This window comes from Aquarana catesbeiana, linkage group LG02 (genome assembly GCF_042186555.1).
Source record: "Aquarana catesbeiana isolate 2022-GZ linkage group LG02, ASM4218655v1, whole genome shotgun sequence".
NCBI classification, from domain to species: Eukaryota; Metazoa; Chordata; class Amphibia; order Anura; family Ranidae; genus Aquarana; species Aquarana catesbeiana.
Genome location: NC_133325.1, coordinates 773,167,173 through 773,189,401, shown reverse-complemented (window position 1 = coordinate 773,189,401; position 22,229 = coordinate 773,167,173).

Genomic DNA, 22,229 nt, shown 5'->3' with positions numbered 1-22,229 from the left:
CTTGTAATAGAAATCGAGCGCCTAGTTTTTTTTTTATCTCCACATTACCAAGAGGTCTGAGGCCACGCATTATTATCTCCAATCTCCATGCCCTGCTGCTAGGGAGTATGTGAGAAGCTGTGTCCATATGGCTTCCAGAGTCCAGAAATATCTGATATTAAAAAAAAAAATGTTGTACTTTCCAACAACCCCCAATAGACTGACCTCACTAGGGGTGCACTTAGACCTTGAAATTATTTCGAGTGTTCCATTGCTCTCTCCCATGGCTTTCCTCCTTTCAATGGCCAACTACCCTGAGCTAAGCTCCATCCAAGCTATTTAAGGGATCCTGCCAGAAAGGAAATTAAATTATCCTCCTTCCAGGAAGGATTTTCGTTTCCAATCATTTATATTAAAGTTTTAACAATTTGAACAAAACCCCCCCCCCCCAAAAAAAAAATTACAACGCATCACTGACTGTACACTTAGTCTATTTTTGGTTCCAATCTTTTTATTAAAGTTTTAACAGTTCCTGGAAGGATTTAAAAGGAAAAAATACTTAGGTGGGCCACCAAGGTGACCATGCTTACTCACTGCCTGTATTAAAAAAAAAAAAAATTATATATATATATATATATATATATATATATATATATATATGCATAATTGAAGATAGACAACTATTCATATCAAGGGCTGGTTGCAACTCGAAACAGAGCAACTAGAAGTGTTAAAAAACAGGGCAAAAGAATGCACTGCTATTGTCATTGCCATTGTTTTTTAATTGGCAGAACATTAGCTATATACCAATTTCGGGCTCTAGTTGGAGTTGACCTTTGAATACATAAAAAATTGACATTTGCAACTTTTTGATATCTTGCAGAACTACATCTGAATCGGCATAATTCCACATCTCATCTGGTCCTTATTATTGGTCTCCCAGGTACTTACTCCATGAGTTACTCTTAGCTGGAAATTACCATTTTCCATTAGATTGGAATTTACCAATAATTACTTGGAATATGACAAATATGTCTTCATGCTTGTTCTTTTTATGCTTAGAATTCTTCATAATTAGCCACATTATTCTGTAATGCAGGTTCCCCTTCCGTGTTTATAGGTATTGCAAAATATATCCTAAAAAGCTCCAGTATGCATACAAAGCAGATGAATATTTTAAAGCCCCGGTGCCCAACCCATGGCCCAAGGGCCTCATTTGGCTCTGTGGTATATGATGTGCGACCCTCGGACCTCAGCAATCTGTAGTTAGAACATTGATTAGGGTAATAGCACTGATCTCTACTAATCTCATGTAACATGTTCCCATTTTGGTATTGTCTTCTGCAGCATATCATCAGCCAAAAAACGTAGCATGTCCACACTCTCTGACCCTCATTTTCTCTATTAGGTCTGCAGTCTCTGACAGTCCTCCCAGGCATTACATATGTAGCGCTATTCCCTAGAGGGCCACTGGATTTGGGCCCCCCTACTCCTGCACATTCAGGCAGCATGCATTTTTCTCCAACTTGCATACAGACACAGAAACCAGTCCTTGGTTTTGTTGTTTTATTAGGGGAATAACAACTTGGATAGGGATGAGAAGTTATGGGATGCCCAAAACTGAATGGACAAACGTCACTATATATTCTACTTGCAGGAAAGAAATTTATCCCAGACTGTACTCCCTCTGGAATAATTTCAGTCCTTACAATACCCAGTATCCCAACTGCTGGCAGGAGCTCTAGGTCCCCTTTCAGAAAATATCAGCCCTCCTGGCTGCCTTGAAAAGCAACTACCGGACTGCAGATCATTTTTTCTACATTACTCTACTCAGCCAGTGACTGTGGATCGAGCACCTGGGAGCTCTGCCATCTATGTGGTGTATGGGTAGTAGCACTGACTTTTCTGTTTATACTTTGCCTTGAAAAGTGTCCCAGAGCAAGGGTTTTAGGTAAGCTGTGACACCTGTCCCTTTACAGGTGGCTGATTAGTGCATCCGACTGCCTTCTCCCTTGTTTGCCCTGGAGGGTGATAGGTAGATGTACTCACACTGTCCCCTTGGCTCCTGCTGCCTTGGTTAAGACAGATGTTCAGACCTCCTTCTGTACAGGTCTTCCCATGCTAGCCAGGGTGTCACTTGGATGAGATTGAAGCGTGGTGAAGATCCCTCTTTTCAGCTTCTTCTTCTTCAGCTCCAGCCTGGAGGCAGAGTCCTCCAGCCCTGGGGTCCCCTCCCAGGCCTCACGATCCTCAGCACTCCATCTACCAACCAGCAACAGCAACCACAACTGGCCAGGCTCCTCAATATTTAAAGTGGTTGTAAACCCCATTCATGAAATTTGACCTAAGCACATATATCTGTAGTGTTTACTTATCTCTCTCTAAAGCTCTAAATGCAGTGTCTTTCTGCTGCTCCGTTCTTCTGGTTTCAGCAGACACACAAGATAACAGCAGCTGAAAATTTGTGTCGGGGAGGGAGCTTAGAGGTAGATAAGCAGAGAGTTTGTCCATTCAGGGTACAGCTCTGCATGTCCCTTTGTTACTCTGCCTATGTGGAGGGGGGGGGGGGGGGTGTGCCTTTCCTCCAATCAGCTCTCACACAGTGTAAGCCCAAACTCCCCTCCCACTGCTGGAAGAGGAAGAAAGATTTGTAACATCATCTGCACTTTCCAAAGAATGTAGAAAGGGAAAGACAACAGATATACAAGTAAAACTTATGTAGGGAGATTTGTTTAATGGGTGTACCATCTGAGACTATTCACTTCACTGGGTATAGAAGAGGGTTTACAACCACTTTAAAGGCCATCTCCCCACCTTCTGGGCCATCCTTGCCCAGGGATTGGCAGAGATCCCTTGAATATTTAGGCTTCCATTTCTATACTCCCTCCCACTAAGTTCTGGAACTTTGCAGAAGCTTCCAGAAGTCAGGGGGTGGGTACTAGAAGCCCAGCCTGCGGAGGCTGCCAGCTGACCTCGATCTGAACCCACAGCAATTACTCAGACTCACTTAAGCTACTGCGAGTCAACAACTTTGTACACTAGTGGGTGCTACACATATATTGAACATTACGTGCGGACCTTTTGGTGATGTCAAGGGCCACATTAAGGCGTCCTTTAGCACATAAGTTGTTAACCACTGGTTTAGGGGTTCTTGTACACGGTACTGATGTATGAACATTAGATATTCCTCACAGAAAGGTTCTGCTTTAGCTACATTCACATCTAGCATACATTTTCCTGCGTAATTATCAGTAAATAATTACATAAAATGGTCCTGTTTTTTTTTTTTTTGTAAGTCAGAGTTTCTCAAACACTTTAATAGCACCAAGAAGGTGCTGCTTTAACCCCCCCCCCCCCCACACACACACACACACACCTCTCGTACTGGTCATGGCAGTTCCAAGGCTCTCCTGTTCCTTCTGTAGCCAGGGAAGCAGCTAATCAAGCACAATTTGTGCTTGACTGGCTGCAGTGGAGGACAGGGGTGACCTCAGGGGTCCAGCAGCCCACACCTAAGTGCGAATGAAAAAAAGTGCACATTGGGTGCACACATATATGTAAACAGCAATAGCACCACACATGTAAGGTATCAGCGCCAATGATGTAGTGAGAGCAATTATCATAGAGCCATAATTCATGGTTAACTTTAAGCTGCTAACCTGTAAAGGTTTTAACCACTTCAGCCCCGGAAGGATTTGCCCCCTTAATGACCAGGCCATTTTTTTGCGATACGGCACTGCGTTACTTGTGTTACCCACAAATATAGCTTTCTTTTGGTGCTGTTCGATCACCTCTGCGTTTTTTTTGCGCTATAAACAAAAAAGAATGACAATTTTGATAATTACTTTCTGCTATAACATATATAACATATAACATATAAAACATATCCAATAGAAAAAAAAAAAATTAAAAATCTAATTTGTATTCTGCTACATATTTTTGGTAAAAAAAAATCCCAATAAGAGTATATTGATTGGTTTGCTCAAAAGTTATGGCGCCTACAAACTATTATATATATATATATATATATATATATATATATATGTTAATATTTATATTTTTTTTACTAGTAATGGCGGCGATCAGCGTCTTATAGCAGGACTGCGATATTGTTGTGGACACTGACACTTGTTGGGGACCAGTGACACTAGCACAGTGATCAGTGCTAAAAATATGCACTGTCGCTGTACTAATGTCACTGGCTGGAAAGGTGTTAACATCAGGGGAGATCAAAGGGTTAAACGTGTGCCCAGCCAGTGATTTTGTGTACTGTGGGAGGTGCTTTTACTAAGGGAAGGCATCCTGCTTTGCAGGAACACAGGATCCATGCCTTCCCTACTGACAGAACAGCAATCTTCCTTGTTTACATAGGCAGACCACCATTTTCCCTCAGTACAGAAGGATCGCCGGGTGCCGGAGGACATGGGGGGTTGATTTACTAAAGGCAAAAAAGACTGTGCAGTTTGCAAAGTGCACTTGCTCCAGAGCGTCCATCATCCAATCATATTCAAGCAAAAATGCATTTTTTTTTAATTCTCCTTGCATGTGATTGGGTGCTCTTTGCAAAGTGAAGCCTTACCTCATTTACTAAGCTCTGGAGCAACTGCACTTGCAGAGGGCAACTGCAAAGTGCACAGTCCTTTTAGTAAATCAACCCCATAGAGTCCACGGTACCTGCCGATCAGCTCCTCCTGTGTATAATCACAGCAGGAGCAGGCCGCCAGCAGCGCCCATAGCTCCCAATTGTCCCGGATTTCGAGAGGCTGTCCCTGATTTTGAGCCCCTGTCCCTCTTTCCTCCTCCTTTGTCCCTCATTATTATAGTACAACCATCCACCCTAATCCTATTTGCCATTCATCTGGGCATCAGAAAACCCCTGTTTGTGATGCTGGAGGGAAACTCCCAGACACAACCACCGCAGGCTTTTTTCTCTTTCACATAGAGGAAGGTGAGAACAACCATTCAGCTAGTAAAGTCAGATCTTCAGAGGAAAGGTTGACCCATTCTGTGTCAATGACAAACACATTATTATTATCCTAAAGGCACGCCTCCCAACTTTTTGAGATGGGAACGAGGAACACCTATTAGCAAAAGTATGTAGGCACAGGACACACACCCTGCCACACCTCCTGCCACACCCCCTTAAAGGAGACTTAAACACAAAAAAAGATTAGTAAATCTCACAAGTGCTTTTTTTTACCACTACTATTTCTTTATATCGACTTTTTACATTTACAAATGCAGCAATTTAGTAATTGGATGAAAGGTTTAGCACTGGGAAAAATTTTTTGAAAGATAAAAAGTGCATTTTATATACATCTATATAGATCAGACCAAAATGAGGGACAAATGAGGAGGAAAGAGGGACAGAGGGACATTGCTCCAAATCAGGGACAATTGGGAGCTATGCTAAAGGATATTTATGACTTTCTTCTGCCTTGTCTGCCTGCCTGCTTGTACCAAATCGAAATGTATTTAACCACCTCAACACCGGGCACTTTCACCCCCTTCCTGCCCAGGTCATTTTTTAGCTTTCCCGGTCATGCAACGCTGTACCCAAATAATTTTTTTATAATTTTCTTCACACAAACAGAGCTTTCTTTTGGTGGTATTTAATCACTGCTGGGTTTTTTATTAAAAGAAAAGAAAATAGTTTTTCTTAGCTTCTGTCAGTAAATTTTGTAATAAGTAATTTTTCTGCTTCACTAATGGGCACTGATGAGGTGGCACTTATGGGCACTGATTAGGTGGCACTATTATGCCTTTTACTGATGGGCACTGATAGGCGGCACTGGTGAGCACTGATAGGCGGCACCGGTGGGCACTGATAGGTGGCACTGATGGGCACTGATAGGCGGCACTGGTGATCACTGATAGGCGGCACTGGTGGGCACTGATAGGCGGCACTGATGGGCACTGATAGGCGGCACTGGTGATCACTGATAGGCGGCACTGGTGGGCACTGATAGGTAGCACTAATGGGCACTGATAAGCGGCACTGGTGATCACTGATAGGTGGCACTGATAGGCGGCACTGATGGGCGCTGATAGGTAGCGCGCATAGGCGGCACTCATGGGCGGCACTGATGGGAATTGATAGGCAGCACTGATGAGCAGGCACTGATGGGCACTAAAAGGCAGCACTGGCAGGCACCAGTAATGGGCAATGATTTGTGTCACTGATTTGTGTCATTGATGGGCACTCATGGGCACTGATTGGTGGCACTCATGGGCCATGGGCATTGATTGTTGCCCTGATTACATACCCCGTTCTCCCCTGCGAGAAGATGATGCTAATCAGCTCTCCTTACCACGCACTCTGTCAATGTGGGGCGATGAGGGCCGATTACTGGAACTTCCTGTATTTACATGTGACCGGCCGGACACAGCCAATCACATGGTTGAAGAGCTGCGTCAGCGGCTCTTTACAGAGATCGTGGTCACACCGCGGCTGTTTTGGCGCGTCGTCATGTGACGTCCACCCAGAACGAGAGCCGCACCGTCCCTCCGTCATTTGACAGTGGGCGGGCGGCAAGTGGTTAACCTCCCTGGCGGTATTCCCGAGTCTGGCTCGGGGTGGATTTTTCATACCAAAAGCGGTATCCCCGAGCCAGACTCAGGCTTGCATCGCAGGATCCAGGAAGAGTTTACTTACCTTGTGCCCTGGATCCTGCGATGTCTCCCCGCTGTGATCGGCGAGCCGCTGTGTCTCGCTCGATTCACAGTGCCGAGCTCCGTTCCCTGCGAGCATTGCGACGCTCGGGGACGGAGTTCGACGGTAAATTCAAAAGTGAAACACACAGTACAGATACAGCATACTGTAATCTTACAGATTACAGTACTGTATCAAATAACTTAACATCCCCTTTGTCCCTAGTGGTCTGCCCAGTGTCCTGCATGCAGTTTTATATATATAAAAACTGTTCTTTCTGCCAGGAAACTGGAGATTGTCCATAGCAACCAAAACTGTCTCTTTACATCAAAAGTGGCTTTAGACCAGCTAGAAAAAAGCGATAATAAATTATAATCACTTGCAGAATTGAGCGATAGTGATTTGTGAGGAGATCCGTCATCAAACACTAAAAGTAACAAAAGCTACAATTCTGCAACTGAGCAAATTTCAGTGTTTTTGATTTGATTACATTATTATATAATTTTTATTATTATTATATTATTATTTGTTATAATTATTTATAGTTATTTATTATATTATAATTTTTTATTTCGTTTTTCAAACTTTATCATACCCGGGATATCTACTAGACTCTTGTTTGGACAGATTTAAGTGAGTTATTCCTAAGAATTACAGGCCTACAATATAAAACGCCAAATTTCTGTGCAAAATAATGGTACTGCTTTCAGCACCTAAAATCTGAAATAATCATACCGCCAGGGAGGTTAAGAGAACCAGTCTGTCCAACTATAATGGATTGGAAAAGGGAGATAGAAAAAATAATGGAAGCAGAGAGATGGATACATAGGGTCAAAGACCAACAGAATATATTTAAAGATACATGGGCAGGATGGCTATATTACTCCTCAGAAATAGGGGTGTATTAAACCCTTTTGGGGTGGAATTTCTGCGTTATGGATCAGATAGTCAATGAGATGCGTCTGGTGGGGGGGAAATTGGGAGGAGTTGGGGTTTTTTTTTTCTTTTTTTGTGTTGTTTTTTTTTTTTCCTCCCCTGGGAGGCACATTGGAGAGATGACTGGTCTCATTAAAGGAAGAGGATTAGTAAATTGGGCACGGGATGGGCAACACGTAATGGAATCACATTAAGAAGGGTAGATTGAAATAAAAGGTGGAGAGGTATGAAAAAATGAAATAGTAGAGTGAGATTATATTGAATTAAAACACTAAACGTAATAGGACATGAAAATAGTCATTCGAAATTATACACTTTTTTCATTTTTTTTCATTGTTTTCATTTATATATAATATATTATTTATATATAATATATATATATATATATATATATATATATATATATATATATTTGTATATATATTTATATAGATCTATCTATCTATCTATCTATCTATCTATCTATCTATCTATCTATCTATCTATCTATCTATCTATCTATCTATCTATATAGATATATATATCTATATAGATAGATAGATATAGATATATATATATATATATATATATATATATATATATATATATATATATATATATTTTTTTTTTTATTAGGTAATTTTTTTTTGTTTGTATTGTAGGTTGTTTGACACATGTAATAGGGTGCTGTAAAGCCCCCTTCTTAATTATAATGTTTTGCACAAATTGAGTTTTGATTATGGGTAGGTAAGTGGGCGGGCTTTCTCCTTTTTTTTTTTTTTCTTTCTCTCTTTTTAAGAGGACAAGAATCCGGTGTGTTTTCTCGGGGTGGGGGGGGTGGGGGGGGGGGGTTAGTGTGGTGTATGTTAATGAAAAGATTTATATAGATATATTGTGCAATGTGTATTTCTATGTTGTATGTTGAAATTTGTCTTAATAAAGAAAAAGTGATTATAAAAAAAATAAGAGATCCAGTCAATAGACCATTTATTTCACCAATGCTCTTCCCATAAGATTATATTTGAACTAACTAGCAGTAAACTGGAGGGGAGGAAAGAGGGATGTAACAAAACAGAAGGTAAACAAGTTGTAGCTGCGCTAAACCACCACTAGATGTCAGCACAATAGACAGTTTGATACAGCAATAGAAAAAAAAAAATTAAGTGGGACCGAACATAAAAATATTATGGCACGTAAGCGTATAAAATGCTTAATTTTTCTGTGTCTTTGCCGGCATTTTATTGAAGTTAGTGATAGGGACTCTTTATAAAGGCAAGAAACAGCCAGGAAACTAAAATAGTCAGCTGAGCCCCCCCACCCCCACCCCCATATTTCTAACAGTAAAAGGAACATTATTTTAGATTTTCCAAACATGCCATCACAGCAGATGTTTTTGGTACTTCGATGCCACATAAAGGGAAGTCAAAGCCACCATCCTCTGAGAAACTTCCTCTATTCCTTCGCCGTGACGCAGAAAAAATGCCTTTCTTTTGAAAACTTCTTTGGCTGAAAAAGCCGGAGAATGTTCTGCCCGGGTACACTGCAACTGGCCGACCCATCTCTGTACTTCTATTTACAAGAGAAATGACAAACTAAACAAACAAACCGCAGAGAAATAAATCGCAAGGAGCTAAAAATCCCCCTTATACAAAGTAGCCCGGGCTCTGGAGGATCACATCACAGTCATTCCTGGCCTGTGTGGGGGTGGGGAGGGCGTAAGATTTTAGAGAAAGTAAAAAGTAACAAAAAAAAAAAAAAAAAGGCGATGAACCGGAAAAAAAAAAAAGCGTTCCATAATTAATCGATGAGAGACTGTGTTAGGTTTGCTATGCTTGGCTAACTGCAAATAAAAAAAAAAAAAATTCAAGGTAAAAATTTTTTTAAGTGATTTGGTGCAATAAAATTAATGTAAACCTTACAGCAGTATTAAACCCTAACACAAACAGTTATTATACTGCAGCTTACTGATTCCTAGGCGTGATGGCTGCATTAGAATTCTTTTTTTTAGGCTTTCTTTCTTCTATTTTCATCAGGTGATCCAGCCAGAAAGTCTGTTGTTTTTTTTTTTTTAAAAAGCACAAGCTCCCCAGTAGAATGTAACACTTTACAGGGATGGAACAAACCACTTAACCTCTTCAGCCCCGGAAGGTTTTACCCCCTTAACCACTTCCGGACCGGCTCATGCCGATGTACGTCGGCACTTTGAACAGGGATATCGTTGTTATGGCAGCAGCTAGCTGCCATAACCCCCGGTATCTTCTTTAGTGAGCGGTCTGGTTTCAGATAAAAGTGGTCTCAGCGGCGGATTCGCAGCAAAATCACTTTTATTGGCGGTGGGAGATGGTCCCCCCTCCCGTCGCTCTCCGATGCCCTCCGCCGCTTACCGGAGCCGCCGGCAGCGGCGGAGGCGATCAGATCCTTCTCCCTGTTAGGTATGGAGATGAGTGAGAGGAAGATGGCCCCCACCCGTCTCCATACCATTGCAGAAGCGACATCAAAACGTCACTTCCGCCCATAGCTCTTAACCGCTTCCCGACCAGCCGCCGCAGTTTTACTGCGGCAGAATGGCACAGGTGGGCGAAGTGACGTTACCTTACGTCGGGCACCCGGCGACAGTTGGATTCGTTTCAGAACCAATCAGTCTCCAAGCCAATCATTTCTGCCCTGGACCTGCTGATCGGTCCTGACAAATGAAATCCTACCCTGCCTGTGTAAGTGTAAACACAGGCAGGGGAAGTGATGTCAGCTCCCCTTGTGGAACTCTTTTCCATTCCAGAGAGAGGAGAGAGGACATGAGTTGCACCAACACTACACTGACACAGTACACATAGGCACACATTTCATCCCCCGATCGCCCCCCCCCCCCAGTTAACCCCTTCACTCCCTGTCATTGTGTCACCCAGTGCAATTTTCATATTTTTCTTTGAACACTGTACTGGTGTCATTTGTGACACTAATCAGCGTTAGGGTACTTAGTAGTAGCCCCAGATAGGTCTAGGGACCCCCCTAACCCCCCCTAATAAAGGTTTAACCCCTTGATCACCCTCTGTCACCAGTGATCACTGTATAGTGTTAAGGGTGACGCTGGTTAGTTAGTTATTTTTTTATAGCGTCACCCTCCATATATTACCCAATAAAGGTTTAATGCCCTGATCGCCCGGCGGGTGATATAAGTTAGGTTTTGGCGTCAGTAAGGGTCTGCGTTGCCCCAAGCAGTGTCAGATTAGTGCCAGTAGCGCTAACCCCCACGCAGCATACACCTCCCTTAGTAGTATAGTGTCTGAACGGATCAATATCTTTGATCTGATCAGAACTATGTTAGCGTCCCCAATAGTTTAGCGTTCCCAGCCCACCCAAGTGCAGTATCGATCGATCACTGTCACTTACGAAACACTAAACACATAACTGCAGCACTCGCAGAGTCAGGCCTGATCCCTGCGAGCGCTAGCAGGTTTTTTGGTAACGTTTGAAGCAGTCGCTGACAGTCAGGTGCTCTTTTTTCCTGTGAGTCGCACTAGTGTTACAGTACATTACAAAAATGTCCAATCGAAGGTACACTAGTGAAGAGGCCTACACGTTTCTGAGCATGATAGATGAGAGTGAAGTGGAACTCACCCATCTGTCAGATTCAGGCTCAGAACACGAACCTGTAGACAGCAGCGGCACCCTGACAGATGGCAGGGACCATTACTCCATGGTCAGAGCTAAGGTCAGGCGTACCTGACCCCATTCTTCTGCTGTCGTTGAGGTGCAAGAACCGCAGGGCTCTGGCATGGAGCAGAGAGCCAGTACTAGTGATGCTCATCCTTCTGGTGAACTGGCAAGCACCAGCGGCCTAATACATCCTGGTAGTACATCCAGCACTGCAGTATCACGTGGTGACGTGGCGAGTCCCATAAGTGCAGTTCAAGCTGGCAATGTGGCAAGCACCACTAGTGTCCCGCACCTAACAAGAAGAAGACAAAGACAGGCCCATCGAGCCCATAGTGCCCTTCCTGCTGCATTTGCCAATCCGAATTGGGAGCCTTCCACTTCTGCAGCGCCTGTACTTCCCCCATTCACTGGGCAACCTGAAATTTAGGTGGAAACAGTTGATTTTACATCACTTGATTTTCATTTGCTGTTTTTCACGGAAGATCTCTATAGCTCTATTGTGGACCAAAGCAATTTGTATGCTGGTCAATTCATCGCCACTAATTCCCAGTTGACCCCTGCCAGAGATTGGAGACCTATTAAGGTATCCGAATTTAAGACCTTCCCGGGCCTATCCCTCCTCATGGGCATAACTAAAAAAAGTGAGCCACTGACCCAATTCACCATATGCCCTTGTTCTCTGCCTCCATGACCAGGACACAATACGAGCAGACCTTGTGGTTCATGCATTTCAATGACAATGAACTCTGTCATCCTCGCGGTGACCCTGAATACGATTGGCTCTACAAAGTTTGGCCCCTGGTAAACCACTTCAACCAGCAGTTTGCAGCCTTGTTTACTCCCCATCAAGTTGTCTGCATTGAGGAGTCCCTGGTTACGTTTTCTGGCCGCTTGTAATTCAAACAGTACCTTCCCAGCAAGCGTGCCAGATACAGGGTCAAGATGTATAAGCTCTGTGACAGGGCCACAGGCTATACATAAAGTTTTATGGTTTATGAGGGAAGAGATAGTCACGGGGAGACCGAGAACTGCCCAGACTACATAGGGAGCGCTGGTAAGATTGTGTGGGACTTGGTGTCACCCTTATTCGGAAAGGGGTACCACTTGTATGTGGACAATATTACACAAGCGTGACACTTTTTAGTCACTTGTTTGATCGTGGAATTGGCGAATGTGGCACCGTGCAATCTAATCGCCAGGGCTTTCCCCATCGGCTTGTAGATTCCCGTCTTAGGCTGGGTGAGAGAGCCTGCTTGAGATGTAATCATTTGCTCGCTGTGAAGTGGAGGGATAATAAGAATGTTTTTGTTCCATCCTCCCTTCACACAGACACAACGGTCCAAATTCAAACGGCGACTGATGTTGTGGACCAGTTGTTGGCGCCGTACCTAATTGCCTGTAAGGCCGGACGTTGGTACAAAAAAGCGTCTGTATATTTATTACAATTGGTTCTGCTGAATGCTTATGTGCTATACAGAGCTTCAGGATGAACTGGATCCTTCCTTAAATTCCAGGAAGAGATCATCAGAGCCCTTCTGTTTCCAGACGGTGCTGGGCCCCAACTTCCCAATCCAAAAGGAGTGAGCTGGCTGCATGAGAGGCATTTTCCGTATGTCCTCCCTGGTACCCCTACAGGCCCTACCCAGTCGTGTCTGTAGAAAGCGTGGATATAGGCGTAACACACGTTTTTATTGTCCCTCCTGTCCTGACCAACCTGGTCTTTGCATTGATGAATGTTTCAAACGCTACCACACACTAGTGAAGTATTAGCATAGGGTACAGCATTGCACAGTCCTAGGTCACATTTACACAGGGTCTCGAAAGATGAGATGGCCATCACATTTTGAGAGACCCTAATCTGGAACGTTTACAGTTTATATAAAAGTGCAAAACAAATACAAAATACAAAAAAAAATAAAAAAAACAAAAATAATTGAGGTTTTATTTTTCTTCTCTCGCTATTGTTCTCTCTCTTATGTTCACTCTCTATTGTGTGCTCTATTGTTCACTCTCTATTGTTCTATATCTATTGTTCTCTCTCTATTGTTACTGTATTTTAGAACTGGAACGTTTTATTTTTACTATGTTTTATTGTAAAATAAAGCTGCAGCACGGTTTTATTTATTCTGACAGCAACAGCGTTTGCTCCCATGATGCATAAAGCCGTGACTCCAGCGCTGTAGGAGGTGATTTCACCATCACAGTAAAAAAAAAGAGCATATATGCCAAAGCATGGGGGCAGGGGTGGAGGAGTGATTTGCTCCTAATATTAGGGGCGGATTGCCCTCATGCTTTGGCATATATATTTTAGGCACAGATTGAAAAAATCAAGTTTGTTTTATTGAGTTAATGTTTTATCGTTACCATTGTTTGCTTTTCAGGTATGCCATTCAGCTGCAGCACTGATTTATTCATCTTGACAGCAACAGCGTTTGCTCTCACGATACGAAAATCAGAGACTCCAGCTCTGTAGGAGGTGATTTCACCACCAAAGTTAACAAAATGGTGCATGTATATCCATCATTAGATGTGGGTGGATGAAGGGTGGTATTCTAATGGTGGGCATACTCACCGATCAATCTCTTTTTTTACGCTCAGCCCACAGGCTGCATGAAAAAAAGAGCATTACAATATAAGCCCAACAAGGACCAGCAACTTACTGGTATGTTGCTGGACTTTGAGTGGTTATACCAGAATGATGCCTGCAGGTTTAGGTATCATCTTGGTATCATTCTTTTCAGCCAGCGGTCAGCTTTCATGTAAAAGCAATGCTAGCAGCTAATTAGCCTCTAGACTGCTTTTACAAGCAGTGGGAGGGAATGCCCCACCCTCCCACCGTCTTCCATGGTTTCCTCTGGCTCTCCTGTGCCACTGGGGAACCTGAGAATGCAGCCAGTGGTTCTGCCAGCTGACCATAGAGCTGATCGAAAGCTATGAGCATTTCATGTCTTAGGTTTCGCCGGATATAAACAGCGCCATTGGGAAATTGGGAAAGCATTTTATCACACCGATCTATTTTTTTCAAAAAAGAGTATCTGTCACTACCTATTGCTATCATAAGGGATATTTACATTCCCTGAGATAACAATAAAAATGATCAAAAAAAATTCAAAATGAAAGGAACAGTTTAAAAAAAAAAAAAAAAAAAAAGCAAAATAAATAATAATAGTAATAAAAAAAAAACACCCCTGTCCCCCTGTGCTCACACGCAAAGGCGAACGCAATCTTCGGTCTGGTGTCATATGTAAACAGCAATTGCACCATGCATGTGAGGTATTACTGCAAAGGTCAGACTGAGGGCAGTAATTTTAGCAGTGGACCTCCTCTGTAAATCTAAAGTGGTAACCTGTAAAGGTTTTAAAGGTTTTTAAAAATGTATGTAGTTTGTCGCCGCTGCACGTTTGTGCGCAATTTTGAAGCATGTTATGTTTGGTATCCATGTACTCAGCATAGGATCATCTTTTTTATTTCATCAAACATTTGGGCAATATAGTGTGTTTTAGTGCATTAAAATTAAAAAAAAGTGTTTTTTTTTTTTTAATTGCATTTGAAAAATCGCTGCGCGATTTGTAGGGCCTTTGCTTTTAAAAAATATATAATGTTTGGGGGTAGAAAGTAACCTTCTAGCAAAAAAAAATATTTTTTCATGTAAACAAAAAGTGTCAGAAAGTGGTTAGAAGAGTGGGTGATGTGTGACATAAGCTTCTTTTTTTTCTAGTAAACTTTCTTTTATTTGAAGGTAAAAAGCATTTACAGAAATCTTACAGTTATACAATGAACATTTGTAAAGCCACAGTATACGTTCCCTAGAAAATTCAGTCATTTCAACATAAATGTCATCATCATGTGCGATGTGGATATGTTTTTCCATTTCAGCGACTTTGCAAATTCTAATAAACCATTGTTTGAGTGTGGGTATCTGCGTTTAACTCCAGTACAAGGGGTTGCACTGTTTCGCTGCGTTAATCATGTGCATTGCTAGAGATTAGTGGTAGGATTCGTGTGGTAAGGGCCAATGGTGGCGTAAGAGTTGGGCTGGGGAAAATTCTAGATCGTAGGAGGTAACCTGGGAAGTGATGCGGCATACTTCTTTCCAAAAAGTTTGTAGAGGGGTGCAGGACCACAAGATCCCCCTGTCTTGATGGCATCTCCAACAGGTTTTTAGTGTAGCGGGGTTAAATTTGCTTAGAAGGGCTGGTGTGCGGTACCATCTAGATTGTATTTTGTATCCATTTTCCTGCGTAGTGACGTTAGTTGACCCTTTATGGATATTCAGGAATATTTGTTCCCAGTTCTTTGTTGAAAGTGAGATGGAGAGGTCTTTCTCCCAATTTTTGTAGGCTAAGCTTTCATTGGCCTGCAGGTCTGCAAAAATGAGATTGTGCATGGAAGATATCAGGTGAGATTGGGGTGTCTTCTGGGTGCATAGCCTGTCGAAAGGGGTAAACTGTCTTGAACATTGCAAATCTTTGTACAGAGATTTTAGGTAGTGGGCAAGAAGTAGATATGCCAGGGGGGGGGGGGGAATAGGTGGCTTTTCTAGTCGGGTGGAGAGTTGGGAGGCAGTCAGGAGTTTCCCCTGATGAAAGAACTGGTGGTTCCTGATTTGATCTTGTGGCCAGTTGTCGGTGAGATAGTGGCAGTGCATTCCTGGAGGGAAGTCAGGGTTTAGTTTAACTGGGGTCAGTGGTCCATGGATGAAAGATATGGTGGTTTGGGTACACGTCTTATGGAAGCAATGTAAGGTAGGTCCTATTAATGGATGAAGATGAATTTCCGAAGGAATGTGACATGGAGTTATCCATGGTAGAGAGTCCAGGGGCAGGGTTGTGAAGGATGCTTCCAGGGAGACCCAGTCTTTGTGAGGGGAATGAACATTCCAGTCCACTATCCTAGTAAGGTGGGTAGCTGTGTAGTGGTTAAGAAGGACTGGGAGGCCTATACCTCCAAGTTGCTTTGGTCGGGTAAATTGCTAAAAGCTGATTCTGGGTTTGCGTCCCCCCCAGAGAAATCTGCAGCAGATATTTTTGTATGTTTTAAAGAAGGATAGTGGGATTTGTATGGGAACCGTCTGCAGGATGTATAACAGTCTTGGCAGGACGTTCATCTTTAGGATTGCCACTCTGCCAAACCACAAAAACATTCGTTTGTTCCAGTTTTTGAGGTCAGAGGTTAGTTTATTTAGGAGGAGTATGTGGTGTTTCATATATAGGTCTGGGAGTTTGGAGGGGATTTGTATACCTAAGTACGTGATTGACTCGTGTTTCCACTGACATGGAAAATTCTCTTTGCATTGATCTACTAAGTGTTGTGGTAAGGATATGTTGAGGGCAAAGGACTTAGAGAAATAAATTTTGAGGTTGGAGAGAAGTTGGAAGTGTTTAAATTCTGTTAGTAATACTGGTAAGGTGTTCAGTGGTTTTACTAGGAACAGCAGTATGTTGTCTGTGAAGGCAGCATATTTATATTTTCTGTTGGGTGTTTGAATTCCTTGGATATCTGTGTTGAATCTCGGTTTACAGAGGAACGGTTCGAGCATGAGTACAAAAAGGACAGGGGATGGGGGCAGCCCTGTCTCATCCCGTTACGGATGGGGAAGGCATTCGACAGAGTGTTGTTGACACACAATTTAGCTGATGGACCCGCGTATAGGGAGAGGATCGGGCCGTACATGTGTGGGCCTATGCCTATAGCTTGTAAGACCGCTTTCATGTAGTCCCATTCCACTCTGTCGAATGCCTTTTCTGCATCTAGGGACAGGAAAAAACCTTTTTTGGTTTGTTTGTGTCATCAGATGGTATAGGTTAATTGTCTTAATGGTATTGTCCCTAGCTTCGCGACCAGGGATGAAGCCTACTTGGTCCTGGGAGATGATAGAGGGGAGGAGTGGTAAGAGTCTGTTTGCTAGTATCTTGGAAAATATTTTGATGTCCACATTCAGTAGTGAGATTGGTCTGTAGTTTCCTGTTTGTGTGGGGTTTTCTCCATCTTTGGGGATGACTACTATGTGGGCTTCCAGCATCCCACATGTGAGAGGGTTTGAGGGAGAGCGGGATTTGAAGGCATTTAAGAAGGGGGTTTGGAGGGTATCCGAGAACGTCTTGTAGTATACCACGGATAGACCATCTGGGCCTGGACCCTTACCGGGTTTTAGTTGTTTAATTGCTTGTTCCCATTCTTTTATGGTGATCGGGGATTCAAGAGCTGTGGTGGCATCTTTTAAAATGTTCCCTGGGGCAAATTGGTCCAGAAATGATTTGATCTTGTTAATTCTTTTAGAGGGAGGAGTAAGGGGGGGTTGGTTATGCTGAGGGTGTATAGGGAGGAGTAGAATTTTTCAAATTCCTGTGCTATGTCGCTATTTTTCGTGAGTGTCTTACCTGTAGTGGAATGTGGTTGGTGTATTGTGTTGCTGGCTTTCTTCTTACGTAGTGCTTGAGCAAGGAGGTGGCCACACTTATTTCCGAACTCGTAAAAGAGTTTCTGTGATAAGGTGAATTTTTTTCTGAGGTTATGGCCTAGCTCCTCCTTTATACGTGTATGAGTTTCGATAAGTTCTAAGTGGGTTCGTTGAGCTAAGTTGTACTTGTGTAATGCTTTGAGCTTTTTAAGTTTGGTGAATAAGTCAGCACGTTTGGTTTTCTTTTCTCTTTTAAGTGCTGCTGTTAAGGAGATCAGTTTACCTCTTACTACAGATTTATGTGCCTCCCATTGTGTCAGTTTTGAGGTGTCTGGAGTGTCGTTTTCGGTGAGTAATTGACTAGATATTTGTGAATATCTTGTTCCTTTATTTTTTCTGTCAGGATGGTTGGGTTTAGTCTCCATATGTGTGTGAGTGAGTTTGTCAGGGAAGGTGAGTGTAACTGAGATAGGGTGGTGGTCAGAAAATGTCACTGGTTCTATGGTTTCCACTGTTATGCCCCGTACACACGGTCGGACTTTGTTCGGACATTCCGACAACAAAATCCTAGGATTTTTTCCGACAGATGTTGGCTCAAACTTGTCTTGCATACACACGGTCACACAAAGTTGTCGGAAAATCCGATCGTTCTAAACGCGGTGACGTAAAACACCTACGTCGGGACTATAAATGGGGCAGTGGCCAATAGCTTTCATCTCTTTATTTATTCTGAGCATGCGTGGCACTTTGTCCGTCGGATTTGTGTACACACGATCGGAATTTCCAACAACGGATTTTGTTGTCGGAAAATTTTATATCCTGCTCTCAAACTTTGTGTGTCGGAAAATCCGATGGAAAATGTGTGATGGAGCCCACACACAGTCGAAATTTCCGACAACAAGGTCCTATCACACATTTTCCGTCGGAAAATCCGACCGTGTGTACAGGGCATTAGAGTTGGGAGATCCTGTTGTGTGAGTCCATGAGACAATACAGTAACATATTTGTAGGTTATAACATACCTTAATTCTTGTATACGAATAGTGTGAATAAAGAGTCGCGTTGCAGTTTAGAACCATTCAGAACTTTTAACCGGTAACCTGAGATTTGAGGTTTACATGACACATACTGAAAAATATGAAAGAATGGAAATCCCGTCAGAATAGAAATATAGTAGTACTCACCACATATATTAAAGGGGGTGTGATCAAAAAACTGTATGTATAAAGGAAAAATAAAAAACTAAATGACCAAGGCACACAAAACAGAGTAAACTACAAAAAAGTTTATTAAGCTATACAAAGCTGAACACAGAAAAAAAGTGTACACAACCACCCCTAAAAGACAGATATGGTGGAAATACCGGTAAGGGGATCCCACCAATCTATCTGTACCCTCCCTGTAAACAGTATATAATCCCTCATAAAAAAGGCGAGGAAGTCCGCAAGTGGGGGAGGATCCTCCCTAGCCCAATAGATAGCACATGCCTATAGCACCTATGAAACCCCCTACTACCTGAGATGGCGGGCTGAACCATACAGTTCCTGAAGGGACAGCGTGATAATGCAAATGCACTAGATATTCACGCTGTTCCCAGACACAAACAGCTCAATGGCTAGCCATGGTATCTGCAGTCAGTCAGTCAAAGGAAAAAATGGGTGGTAAAAAATGGGTGTAAAAAATCAATTGTGTATTGGAATTGTGTCTCTATCTAGCATTCATTCAGCTATTCAGCCGTGAAGACATTTTGTCTTATAATAGACTCTTCAGCATATGGGTATAGTGCATATCTATTCACTCACTTGTCCCCATAGGTGTGCGCACAGGGTGTGCCGGGTGTGCCCGGGCACACCCTAATCCCCCCATGCGTATTAGTGTTATCGTTCTGTGTAGCAACTGGAACATGGGAAAGACCTCCCTCTTACCGACTCTGCCATACGAGAAGTGTTTATCCTTTACTCTTTCACTGTGCCAGAAGGGAGATCAATGTGCCGGGGTCATATATATGTAGATACATACACATGCATGTGTGTTTGAGCTTATGCACACCCTAATGCATTAGGCTGCGCACACCTATGCTTGTCCCCATTTGTGTGGTTACACACCACTTTTATATCCAGCGGCAAAAACTATACTGGACACTTGATATATCCCTGTTTCTAATAACACAGGAAGATACTTTTGGATGGACTTACATCTCAGGATACAATTGTCTACCAGGCGGAATTAGGCCCCTTTGTTTCATCCTATATCACAGCACTTTATCATCATATATATTCTTTGTCCTTCCATTGTTTTTTGTTTTTGTTAAACTTGTTCCTATTTTTTACCACCCATTTTTTCCTTTGACTGACTGACTGCAGATACCATGGCTAGCCATCAAGCTGTTTGTGTATGAATATCTAGTGCATTTGCATTATCACGCTGTCCTTTCAGGAACTGTATGGTTCATCCCGCCATCTCAGGTAGTAGGGGGTTTCATAGGTGTTATAGGGGTGTGCTATCTATTGGGGTAGGGAGGATCCTCCCCCACTTGCGGACTTCCTCGCCTTTTTTATGAGGGATTATATACTGTTTACAGGGAGGGTACAGATAGATTGGTGGGATCCCCTTACTGGTATTTCCACCATATCTGTCTTTTAGGGGTGGTTGTCTACACTTTTTTTTCTGTGTTCAGCTTTGTATAGCTTAATAAACTTTTTTGTAGTTTACTCTGTTTGGTGTGCCTTGGTTATTTAGTTTTTTATTTTTCCTTTTTACATGACACATAGTAGAAAACAAAAACATTAACAATATTAGTAATAGTAACATCCGTAGAAATTATGTGTAGGTCTTCTGATTCCGAGGGGTTATGCTCAGCCCTGGTTCAGCGAACAATAACTTTTGTATCGCTCGTCTAATCCAAATAGGGAAGTAAGTAGTGTGTCCTGATAGTGTGCGTTTGGGAGTATGTGTTTGCTCCTGAGAGTAAAAAGGTCTAATGTGTAGTTGGAAGTATTGTGGAATCCTTACCTGTGCATATCCCTCTCGGACTTCATATCACACTATCACATCCGGGAACGTAAGGGAGATAAGTACCATGGTCCACTATGGTAAAAACAATCAGAATGACATGTTATTTGAACATATTATCATACAGTTACTGCACTTAGAGGAAGTGAGAGGTTGATGAGAATAAAGCTTGAGGAAGGGGGAAGGGTCAAGGGTGGTGGGCAGGTTTGGGGAGAGGGTAAAGGAAGATGGAGAAGAAGAGGGGAGAGGGATGGGTGGAAATAATGGTTTCTCAGGGCAGAATTGGAGTGGTTTGGAGTTAGTCCACTGCTATTTGAGGTACCTGCTAGGGATGGTACCATAAGGCTGTAAGGCAGGAGTCCAGAGAGCTACTTGATCCCAGGTAGTGGAAGGAAAAAATAAAAGTAGATTAGATTACTAGTCTTCTGTATTATTGCAATCGATGAGGAAGTATTTGGCTCACGCCTTTTGTGCGGTGCTGTAGAAGATCGGTAGGCGTCCGATTAAGTTTTGTGAGAGGGCTATTGTAGATGGGTAGACCTTTCTTCTTGCATAGGGATAAGTTGTGGGATTTTTTCTTTTTTTTTGTCCTAGGGCAAGGGAGGATCATTCGGGCATTGTGATTCAGTGCAGTTTTCTCCCTTTGTGAATGGTTGGTCCAATGGTGAGGCTTAGGAGTCTACGGTGTGGATTTTAAATATAGTTCTGGGTATGCATCTTTCGGAAGTCCATTTCATCATCCATTGTATATGACATAAGCGCAGACTATGCTGTTCCTTGCTGTATGCAGTACAGGCTAATTTACTTGGTGTTTGAGTTCCGTGCCTTAGTTGTGCAGTGAGGAGTAAGCTTCGTCGGGCATAAAGTGCAGAGCTTTTTGCAGAGAGGGGGACAGCTGCCGGAGTTTTGGCTGGGGTCTGTAGTCTCTAGTGGGGATGAGCTTTATGTTCGGGTCGAACATGAGTTCGACTTGAATATTGGCTGTTCGCCCGTTCACAGACTAGCGAACAATTTGGGGTGTTCGCAGGAAATTCGAAAGCCGCGGAACACCTTTTAAAAGTCTATGGGAGAAATCAAAAGTGCTAATTTTAAAGGCTTATATGCAAGTTATTGTCATAAAAAGTGTTTGGGGACCTGGGTCCTGCCCCAGGGGACATGTATCAATGCAAAAAAAGTTTTAAAAACGGCCTTTTTTTCAGGAGTAGTGATTTTAATAATGCTTAAAGTGAAACAATAAAAGTGAAACATTCCTTTAAATTTCGTACCTGGGGGTGTCTATAGTATGCCTATAAAGTGGTGCATGTTTCCCGTGTTTAGAACAGTCCAAGAGCAAAATGACATTTCTAAAGGAAAAAAAGTAATTCAAAACTACTCACAGCTATAATGAATTGTCGGGTCTCGGTAATACAGATAAAAGTCATTGAAAGAAACGGCATGGGATTCCCCCACCGTCCATTACCAGGCCCTTTGGGTCTGGTATGAATATTAAGGGGAACCCCGAACCAAAATTTAAAAAAGATTATGTGGGGGTCCCCCCAAATTCCATACCAGGCCCTTCAGGTCTGGTATGGTTATTAAGGGGAACCCCACGCCAAAATTTTTTTTAAAATGGCGTGA